The sequence below is a fragment of the Megalobrama amblycephala genome, unplaced genomic scaffold (genome assembly GCF_018812025.1).
Source record: "Megalobrama amblycephala isolate DHTTF-2021 unplaced genomic scaffold, ASM1881202v1 scaffold426, whole genome shotgun sequence".
Lineage (NCBI taxonomy): Eukaryota > Metazoa > Chordata > Actinopteri > Cypriniformes > Xenocyprididae > Megalobrama > Megalobrama amblycephala.
This window is the reverse complement of record NW_025953373.1, coordinates 79,170-91,032: the sequence shown is the minus strand read 5'-3', so window position 1 is coordinate 91,032 and position 11,863 is coordinate 79,170. Positions and strand designations below refer to the sequence as shown.

At 35.0% G+C, this 11,863-nt stretch overlaps 1 long non-coding RNA gene across 1 annotated transcript in view; it reads left to right on the top strand.

Moving 5' to 3' along the window:
* The window catches only part of LOC125261541, a 17,831-nt gene extending 8,186 nt beyond the window's left edge, over positions 1-9,645 (top strand). Inside the window, exon 2 of the long non-coding RNA XR_007183355.1 lies at positions 9,296-9,645. This is a non-coding gene — a long non-coding RNA (uncharacterized LOC125261541). The remainder of the gene's footprint in view (positions 1-9,295) is intronic.
* The last annotated feature ends 2,218 nt before the right edge of the window (positions 9,646-11,863 follow it).

The following is an 11,863-nucleotide window of genomic DNA, read 5'->3' as shown; positions in this document are numbered from 1 at the left end:
AGATTGAAAGATGAGAAGATAGATTGATAGATGAGAAGTCATAGATAGATAGATAGATAGATAGATAGATGAGAAGTGATAGATGAGAAGTGTAAGATGAGAAGAGAGATAGATGAGAAGTGATAGATGAGAAGAGAGATAGAGAGATAGATGAGAAGTGATAGATAGATAGATTGATAGATGAGAAGTGATAGATAGATAGATAGATGAGAAGTGATAGATGAGAAGTGTAAGATGAGAAGAGAGATAGATGAGAAGTGATAGATGAGAAGAGAGATAGAGAGATAGATGAGAAGAGCGATAGATGAGAAGAGAGATAGATGAGAAGTGATAGATAGATAGATAGATAGATAGATAGATAGATATATAGATAGATAGATAGATGAGTTTGAATGAGTTTGAATGGCTCAGTAATAGTACATAGAATGGAAGCTTCATTGAGTTTAATGGGCTTCAGTGTGTTTAGATTTGAATTTTTGACAGTTGGAGTTTGATGGAATGTTCAGATTTTCAATGGGAGTCAATGGGAGTTTTTTTCAGTTTTAATCAGCATTTTTAGGAAAACCGTAAGTCGGATCAGTCTGAAAAGATATAGCACACTAAGTCAGAACAGTCTGAAGGTCTAGTCCGAGTTTGGTGGTTGTAGCTTGAACAGTCTAGGAGGAGTAGCATTTAGAAATTTAGTCTAAGAAGAATAATAATAATAACTAGATAAAAAAGTTTGAAGACAAACTTTAAGTTGGCTTGAAAAAGCCGGTCCATAAAGTTTGAAGCAGTTTTAAAAGTTTTCAGTTTGAAAGTTTTCAGTTTGAAAGTTTAAGTTTAGTAGTTTAGATAGATAGATAGATAGATAGATAGATTGGTAATTGTCACAATGGATACTATGGAGTTTTTATTGAGTTATTAGCATGTTCTTAGCCCACTTTAGCACTTAGCTAATCACTATTAGCATGTAGCTATTCACTGCTAGGATGTTGGATGTCCAGATTGCTAGCATGAGTCAAAAGAGCCAACCCCCATGTCTGTACGATGTTCTGATGCAGAGATATAGATTTTGCAAAACGGTTGCTAGGGTACTCTGTTTAGTTGCTAGGGAGTGGCATGGCAGCTACCAATGATGATACTCCAAAGGCTGCTTGACAATATAAAATAACCCCCATGTTTGTACGATGTTCTGATGCAGAGATATAGATCTTGCAAAACGGTTGCTAGGGTACTCTGTTTAGTTGCTAGGGAGTGGCTTGGCAGCTACCAATGATGATACTCCAAAGGCTGCTTGACAATATAAAATAACCCCCATGTTTGTACGATGTTCTGATGCAGAGATATAGATCTTGCAAAACGGTTGCTAGGGTACTCTGTTTGGTTGCTAGGGAGTGGCTTGGCAACTACCAATGATGATACTCCAAAGGCTGCTTGACAATATAAAACAACCCCCATGTCTGTACGATGTTCTGATTCAGAGATATAGATCTTGCAAAACGGTTGCTAGGGTACTCTGTTTGGTTGCTAGGGAGTGGCTTGGCAGCTACCAATGATGATACTCCAAAGGCTGCTTGACAATACAAACCAACCCCCATGTCTGTACGATGTTCTGATGCAGAGATATAGATTTTCCAATATGGTTGCTAGGGTACTCTGTTTGGTTGCTAGGGAGTGACTTGGCAGCTACCAGTGATAGATAGATAGATAGATAGATAGATAGATAGATAGATAGATAGATAGATTTAGTTTGATAGATAGATAGATAGATAGATAGATGAGTTTGAATGAGTTAGATAGATAGATAGATAGATAGATAGATAGATTAAGTTTGATAGATAGATAGATAGATTTAGTTTGATAGATAGATAGATAGATAGATAGATAGATAGATTTAGTTTGATAGATAGATAGATAGATAGATAGATAGATAGATAGATAGATAGATAGATAGATAGATAGATGAGTTTGAATGAGTTTGAATGAGTTTAAATGGCTTGGAAATAGGAATGGCAGTTAAATTGAGTCTGTGTGTTTGAATTTGAATTTTGACAGTTGGACGGAATGTTCAGATCAGCCAAGGCAGATCAATGAAAGTCAATGGGAGTTTTCCAAGTTTTGATCAGCTTTTTTAGGAAAACCGTAAGTCGGATCAGTCTGAAAAGATATAGCACACTAAGTCAGAACAGTCTGAAGGTCTAGTCCGAGTTTGGTGGTTGTAGCTTGAACAGTCTAGGAGGAGATGCATTTAGAAATTTAGTCTAAGAAGAATAATAATAATAACTAGATAAAAAAGTTCGTCGAGACAAACTTTAAGTTGGCTTGAAAAAGCCTAGCCAGAAAGTTTGAAACAGTTTTAAAAGTTTGAAGTTTGAAGTTTAAGTTTTAGTTTAGTAGTTTAATAGATAGATAGATAGATAGATAGATAGATAGAAATAGTCAGAGAAAGATAGTGAAATAGATTAGTTTGATATATAGATTTAGATAGAAATAGTCAGATAAATAGAGATAGATAGATAGATAGATTTTTATCAAGATAAATACAGGAAGTTGTCAAAGAAAAACATATAACACGTCATCCTTGTCATCGCAGAATCTGACCAATGAGAATAAAGTGTATTAACATCAGGGATTTCACAGCCAATTTTGAACAACTGCGACGCCTTACCATCACTACGTGAAACCCTCATACCTCACTAAGCTCATCAATTTCATCCCTCAACTGATCATTACTTAGATATACACATAATGCTTTTGAGTTTCATGAGATAGGGAGCTTTTCAGCACCGATGTCCATGGCTGGAGCTGCACTTACACTGTACTCCTCGTAAGTGTTAAACAGCAGCACCATGTACTGCGAAGCACAGCGCCGGTCGTCATCCTAACGTCAGGCTCCATTCGTCACCACGATGGTAACCCGCAAAACTCCAACATGACAAAAAATGTTCTCTCTTTCATTCATCTTGCGTAAAAACTCATAGACAAAACAAGGCTAAAGCTAGTCCGAGAATAAAATGCATGTTTGGGCTGTTTAAACTGAACTTGCACTGACATATCTTGTAAAGTCATTGTTTTGTCTAAAGATGCACAACATTTTTTTCAAGGGTATGTTTATAAAAGTTACTTAAATTATCCTACGCCCTGTCTGTGAAACCAGACAGTGAATAAAGTAAATTTTGCTCTTCCGATTAAGTCTCTTGCAAAGCATTCTGGGAAATAGAAATGCCCTTACCCCCAGAAAGTAGACTGTGTACGAGGCGTCAAAAAGCAAGAAACCACTACAATCATTGTTTCAACTGGATGCGATGTAGCGCGAGGAGACAAAAATATAATACATGCTGTTGCAAAACTTCCAACAGAACGGGTTTGGAAAATTTGCTTTGATGCATCAAGAGTAGAGCATGTTATTATTGTGTCACTCTTGATAAAATTTAAAAGGCAATTATATGGTTAAATATATAATATTTTTAATATAGTATGTGTGTGTGTGTGTGTGTGTGTGTTAGATAAGGAATGGAGAGTGAATGTGTGTGTGTGTGTGTGTGTTAGATAAGGAATGAATGGAGAGTGAATGTGTGTGTGTGTGTGTGTGTGTGTGTGTGTGTGTGTTAGATAAGGAATGAATGGAGAGTGAATGTCCTTTCCAAGGATCGCCACCTTGACGTGGTGGAAAGGCTTGTGTGTTCCAGTGATCCCAAGAGTGAGTTATTCTGGAGCTTTTTACTTCAGCTTGGCACACTTAAGGGTGAGGTTCCAGACTAAGCGTGATCCAAATGGCCATTTACTTAATAAATTATATTTTAATCAATTACTTGATTTTGTCTTTCTTGGTCATTTTGCAACAATGAAAAATTGTGTGGTCATGCTAAATTGATCCATTCAATTATAAAAATTTATCAGACATGCATGAATATTCTATTAGGGATGCACCAAAATTAAAATTAAAATTAAATTATAGCTTGACAGACAGACAGACAAATAGATAGATAGAGTTAGATTTAGATAGATAGATAGATTAGATAGATAGATAGATTTAGTTTGATAGATTTAGATTTAGATAGATAGATAGATTTAGTTTGATAGATAGATTTAGTTTGATAGAGTTAGATTTAGATAGATAGATAGATTTAGTTTGATAGAGTTAGATTTAGATAGATAGATAGATTTAGTTTGATAGAGTTAGATTTAGATAGATAGATATAATGAGTTTGATAGAGTTAGATTTAGATAGATAGATAGAATGAGTTTGAATGCGTTTGAATGAGTTTAAATGGCTTAGAAATAGGAATGGCAGTTTAATTGAGTCTGTGTGTTTGAATTTGAATTTTGACAGTTGGACGGAATGTTCAGATCAGTCAAGGCAGTTCAATGAAAGTCAATGGGAGTTTTTTCCAGGTTTAATCAGCATTTTTAGGAAAACCGTAAGTCGGATCAGTCTGAAAAGATATAGCACACTAAGTCAGAACAGTCTGAAGGTCTAGTCCGAGTTTGGTGGTTGTAGCTTGAACAGTCTAGGAGGAGATGCATTTAGAAATTTAGTCTAAGAAGAATAATAATAATAATAATAATAACTAGATAAAAAAGTTTGAAGACAAACTTTAAGTTGGCTTGAAAAAGCCGGTCCATAAAGTTTGAAGCAGTTTTAAAAGTTTTCAGTTTGAAAGTTTTCAGTTTGAAAGTTTAAGTTTAGTAGTTTAGATAGATAGATAGATAGATAGATAGATTGGTAATTGTCACAATGGATACTATGGAGTTTTTATTGAGTTATTAGCATGTTCTTAGCCCACTTTAGCACTTAGCTAATCACTATTAGCATGTAGCTATTCACTGCTAGGATGTTGGATGTCCAGATTGCTAGCATGAGTCAAAAGAGCCAACCCCCATGTCTGTACGATGTTCTGATGCAGAGATATAGATTTTGCAAAACGGTTGCTAGGGTACTCTGTTTAGTTGCTAGGGAGTGGCATGGCAGCTACCAATGATGATACTCCAAAGGCTGCTTGACAATATAAAATAACCCCCATGTTTGTACGATGTTCTGATGCAGAGATATAGATCTTGCAAAACGGTTGCTAGGGTACTCTGTTTAGTTGCTAGGGAGTGGCTTGGCAGCTACCAATGATGATACTCCAAAGGCTGCTTGACAATATAAAATAACCCCCATGTTTGTACGATGTTCTGATGCAGAGATATAGATCTTGCAAAACGGTTGCTAGGGTACTCTGTTTGGTTGCTAGGGAGTGGCTTGGCAACTACCAATGATGATACTCCAAAGGCTGCTTGACAATATAAAACAACCCCCATGTCTGTACGATGTTCTGATTCAGAGATATAGATCTTGCAAAACGGTTGCTAGGGTACTCTGTTTGGTTGCTAGGGAGTGGCTTGGCAGCTACCAATGATGATACTCCAAAGGCTGCTTGACAATACAAACCAACCCCCATGTCTGTACGATGTTCTGATGCAGAGATATAGATTTTCCAATATGGTTGCTAGGGTACTCTGTTTGGTTGCTAGGGAGTGACTTGGCAGCTACCAGTGATAGATAGATAGATAGATAGATAGATAGATAGATAGATAGATAGATAGATTTAGTTTGATAGATAGATAGATAGATAGATAGATGAGTTTGAATGAGTTAGATAGATAGATAGATAGATAGATAGATAGATAGATAAGTTTGATAGATAGATAGATAGATTTAGTTTGATAGATAGATAGATAGATAGATAGATAGATTTAGTTTGATAGATAGATAGATAGATAGATAGATAGATAGATAGATAGATAGATAGATAGATAGATAGATAGATAGATGAGTTTGAATGAGTTTGAATGAGTTTAAATGGCTTGGAAATAGGAATGGCAGTTAAATTGAGTCTGTGTGTTTGAATTTGAATTTTGACAGTTGGACGGAATGTTCAGATCAGCCAAGGCAGATCAATGAAAGTCAATGGGAGTTTTCCAAGTTTTGATCAGCTTTTTTAGGAAAACCGTAAGTCGGATCAGTCTGAAAAGATATAGCACACTAAGTCAGAACAGTCTGAAGGTCTAGTCCGAGTTTGGTGGTTGTAGCTTGAACAGTCTAGGAGGAGATGCATTTAGAAATTTAGTCTAAGAAGAATAATAATAATAATAATAATAATAATAATAATAAGCTTAAGACGTAGATCAGTAAGTTGGCTTTGAAGATAGATAGATAGATGAGTTTGAATGAGTTAGATAGATAGATAGATAGATAGATAGATAGATTAAGTTTGATAGATAGATAGATAGATTTAGTTTGATAGATAGATAGATAGATAGATAGATAGATAGATTTAGTTTGATAGATAGATAGATAGATAGATAGATAGATAGATAGATAGATAGATAGATAGATGAGTTTGACTCTGTTTGGTTGCTAGGGAGTGGCTTGGCAGCTACCAATGATGATACTCCAAAGGCTGCTTGACAATACAAACCAACCCCCATGTTTAATGTTCTGATGGAGATATAGATTTTCTTGGTTGCTAGGGTACTCTGTTTGGTTGCTAGGGAGTGACTTGGAATGATAGCTTGGAAATAGGAATGGCAGTAAATTGAGTCTGTGTGTTTGAATTTGAATTTTGACAGTTGGACGGAATGTTCAGATCAGCCAAGGCAGATCAATGAAAGTCAATGGGAGTTTTCCAAGTTTTGATCAGCTTTTTTAGGAAAACCGTAAGTCGGATCAGTCTGAAAAGATATAGCACACTAAGTCAGAACAGTCTGAAGGTCTAGTCCGAGTTTGGTGGTTGTAGCTTGAACAGTCTAGGAGGAGATGCATTTAGAAATTTAGTCTAAGAAGAATAATAATAATAACTAGATAAAAAAGTTCGTCGAGACAAACTTTAAGTTGGCTTGAAAAAGCCTAGCCAGAAAGTTTGAAACAGTTTTAAAAGTTTGAAGTTTGAAGTTTAAGTTTTAGTTTAGTAGTTTAATAGATAGATAGATAGATAGATAGATAGAAATAGTCAGAGAAAGATAGTGAAATAGATTAGTTTGATATATAGATTTAGATAGAAATAGTCAGATAAATAGAGATAGATAGATAGATAGATTTTTATCAAGATAAATACAGGAAGTTGTCAAAGAAAAACATATAACACGTCATCCTTGTCATCGCAGAATCTGACCAATGAGAATAAAGTGTATTAACATCAGGGATTTCACAGCCAATTTTGAACAACTGCGACGCCTTACCATCACTACGTGAAACCCTCATACCTCACTAAGCTCATCAATTTCATCCCTCAACTGATCATTACTTAGATATACACATAATGCTTTTGAGTTTCATGAGATAGGGAGCTTTTCAGCACCGATGTCCATGGCTGGAGCTGCACTTACACTGTACTCCTCGTAAGTGTTAAACAGCAGCACCATGTACTGCGAAGCACAGCGCCGGTCGTCATCCTAACGTCAGGCTCCATTCGTCACCACGATGGTAACCCGCAAAACTCCAACATGACAAAAAATGTTCTCTCTTTCATTCATCTTGCGTAAAAACTCATAGACAAAACAAGGCTAAAGCTAGTCCGAGAATAAAATGCATGTTTGGGCTGTTTAAACTGAACTTGCACTGACATATCTTGTAAAGTCATTGTTTTGTCTAAAGATGCACAACATTTTTTTCAAGGGTATGTTTATAAAAGTTACTTAAATTATCCTACGCCCTGTCTGTGAAACCAGACAGTGAATAAAGTAAATTTTGCTCTTCCGATTAAGTCTCTTGCAAAGCATTCTGGGAAATAGAAATGCCCTTACCCCCAGAAAGTAGACTGTGTACGAGGCGTCAAAAAGCAAGAAACCACTACAATCATTGTTTCAACTGGATGCGATGTAGCGCGAGGAGACAAAAATATAATACATGCTGTTGCAAAACTTCCAACAGAACGGGTTTGGAAAATTTGCTTTGATGCATCAAGAGTAGAGCATGTTATTATTGTGTCACTCTTGATAAAATTTAAAAGGCAATTATATGGTTAAATATATAATATTTTTAATATAGTATGTGTGTGTGTGTGTGTGTGTGTGTTAGATAAGGAATGGAGAGTGAATGTGTGTGTGTGTGTGTGTGTGTGTGTGTGTTAGATAAGGAATGAATGGAGAGTGAATGTGTGTGTGTGTGTGTGTGTGTGTGTGTGTGTGTGTGTTAGATAAGGAATGAATGGAGAGTGAATGTCCTTTCCAAGGATCGCCACCTTGACGTGGTGGAAAGGCTTGTGTGTTCCAGTGATCCCAAGAGTGAGTTATTCTGGAGCTTTTTACTTCAGCTTGGCACACTTAAGGGTGAGGTTCCAGACTAAGCGTGATCCAAATGGCCATTTACTTAATAAATTATATTTTAATCAATTACTTGATTTTGTCTTTCTTGGTCATTTTGCAACAATGAAAAATTGTGTGGTCATGCTAAATTGATCCATTCAATTATAAAAATTTATCAGACATGCATGAATATTCTATTAGGGATGCACCAAAATTAAAATTAAAATTAAATTATAGCTTGACAGACAGACAGACAAATAGATAGATAGAGTTAGATTTAGATAGATAGATAGATTAGATAGATAGATAGATTTAGTTTGATAGATTTAGATTTAGATAGATAGATAGATTTAGTTTGATAGATAGATTTAGTTTGATAGAGTTAGATTTAGATAGATAGATAGATTTAGTTTGATAGAGTTAGATTTAGATAGATAGATAGATTTAGTTTGATAGAGTTAGATTTAGATAGATAGATATAATGAGTTTGATAGAGTTAGATTTAGATAGATAGATAGAATGAGTTTGAATGCGTTTGAATGAGTTTAAATGGCTTAGAAATAGGAATGGCAGTTTAATTGAGTCTGTGTGTTTGAATTTGAATTTTGACAGTTGGACGGAATGTTCAGATCAGTCAAGGCAGTTCAATGAAAGTCAATGGGAGTTTTTTCCAGGTTTAATCAGCATTTTTAGGAAAACCGTAAGTCGGATCAGTCTGAAAAGATATAGCACACTAAGTCAGAACAGTCTGAAGGTCTAGTCCGAGTTTGGTGGTTGTAGCTTGAACAGTCTAGGAGGAGATGCATTTAGAAATTTAGTCTAAGAAGAATAATAATAATAACTAGATAAAAAAGTTTGTAGACAAACTTTAAGTTGGCTTGAAAAAGTTGGTCCAGAAATTTTAAAGTAGTTTATAAAGTTTAAAGTTTTAAAGTTATGAGTTTGAATCAGTTTTAGTAGATAGATAGATTTGATGAGTCTGAGTTCATGAGTTTGAATGAGTTTTAATAGATAGATAGATAAGGTACTCGGGGTGGTTGCTAGGGTGTTGCTATGCGGTTGCTAGGGTACTCGGGGTGGTTGCCATGGTGTTGCTATGCGGTTGCTATTGTACCCAGGCTGGTTGCTAGGATGATGCCAGGGTGATTTGTGTGGTTGCTATGCAGTTGCCATGGTGTTCTGGGTGGTTGCTAGGTTGTTTTGGGTGGTTGCTATGAGAGTTGATCATAGATAGATAGATGGATAGAGTTTATGAATTTGAATAAGTTGATAGATAGATGAGAAGTCATAGATGAGAAGTCATAGATGAGAATTCATAGATGAGAAGAGAGATAGATGAGAAGTGATAGATGAGAAGACAGATGAGAAGAGAGATAGATGAGAAGAGAGATAGATGAGAAGAGAGATAGATGAGAAGTGATAGATGAGAAAAGATAGATGAGAAGTGATAGATGAGAAGAAAGATAGATGAGAAGATAGATAGATAGATAGATAGATAGATAGAGAGAATAGATAGATAGATGAGAAGAGAGATAGATGAGAAGTGATAGATGAGAAGAGAGATAGATGAGAAGAGATAGATAGATAGATAGATAGATAGATAGATGAGTTTGAATGATAGATAGATTGATAGATGAGAAGAGAGATAGATGAGAAGTGATAGATGAGAAAATAGATAGATTGATAGATGAGAAGTCATAGATAGATAGATAGATAGATGGATAGATAGATGAGAAGTGATAGATGAGAAGAGATAGATGAGAAGTGTAAGATGAGAAGAGATAGATAGATAGATAGATAGATAGATGAGTTTGAATGATAGATAGATAGATAGATAGATAGATAGATAGATAGATAGATAGATAGATAGAGATAGATGATAGATGAGAAGATAGATAGAGAGATAGATGATAAATGATAGATGAGAAGAGAGATAGATGAGAAGTGATAGATAGATAGATTGATAGATGAGAAGTGATAGATAGATAGATAGATAGATAGATAGATAGATGAGAAGAGAGATAGATGAGAAGTGATAGATGAGAAGAGAGATAGATGAGATAGATAGATAGATAGATAGATAGATAGATAGATAGATAGATAGATAGATAGATAGATAGATGAGTTTGAATGATAGATAGATTGATAGATAGATAGATGAGAAGAGAGATAGATGAGAAGTGATAGATGAGAAAATAGATAGATTGATAGATGAGAAGTCATAGATAGATAGATAGATGGATAGATAGATGAGAAGTGATAGATGAGAAGAGATAGATGAGAAGTGTAAGATGAGAAGAGAGATAGATAGATAGATAGATAGATAGATAGATAGATAGATAGATAGATAGATAGATAGATGAGTTTGAATGATAGATAGATAGATAGATAGATTGATAGATGAGAAGATAGATAGATTGATAGATGAGAAGTCATAGATAGATAGATAGATAGATAGATGAGAAGTGATAGATGAGAAGAGATAGATGAGAAGTGATAGATGAGAAGAGAGATAGATGAGAAGTGATAGATAGATAGATTGATAGATGAGAAGTGATAGATAGATAGATAGATAGATAGATAGATAGATAGATAGATGAGAAGATAGAGAGATAGATAGATAGATAGATAGATAGATAGATAGATAGATAGATAGATAGATAGATAGATAGATAGATAGATGAGTTTGAATGAGTTTGAATGGCTCAGTAATAGTACATAGAATGGAAGCTTCATTGAGTTTAATGGGCTTCAGTGTGTTTAGATTTGAATTTTTGACAGTTGGAGTTTGATGGAATGTTCAGATTTTCAATGGGAGTCAATGGGAGTTTTTTTCAGTTTTAATCAGCATTTTTAGGAAAACCGTAAGTCGGATCAGTCTGAAAAGATATAGCACACTAAGTCAGAACAGTCTGAAGGTCTAGTCCGAGTTTGGTGGTTGTAGCTTGAACAGTCTAGGAGGAGTAGCATTTAGAAATTTAGTCTAAGAAGAATAATAATAATAATAATAATAAGCTTAAGACGTAGATCAATAAGTTGGCTTTTTCAAGCCAACTTAATAATAATAACTAGATAAAAAAGTTTGAAGACAAACTTTAAGTTGGCTTGAAAAAGCCGGTCCATAAAGTTTGAAGCAGTTTTAAAAGTTTTCAGTTTGAAAGTTTTCAGTTTGAAAGTTTAAGTTTAGTAGTTTAGATAGATAGATAGATAGATAGATAGATTGGTAATTGTCACAATGGATACTATGGAGTTTTTATTGAGTTATTAGCATGTTCTTAGCCCACTTTAGCACTTAGCTAATCACTATTAGCATGTAGCTATTCACTGCTAGGATGTTGGATGTCCAGATTGCTAGCATGAGTCAAAAGAGCCAACCCCCATGTCTGTACGATGTTCTGATGCAGAGATATAGATTTTGCAAAACGGTTGCTAGGGTACTCTGTTTAGTTGCTAGGGAGTGGCATGGCAGCTACCAATGATGATACTCCAAAGGCTGCTTGACAATATAAAATAACCCCCATGTTTGTACGATGTTCTGATGCAGAGATATAGATCTTGCAAAACGGTTGCTAGGGTACTCTGTTTAGTTGCT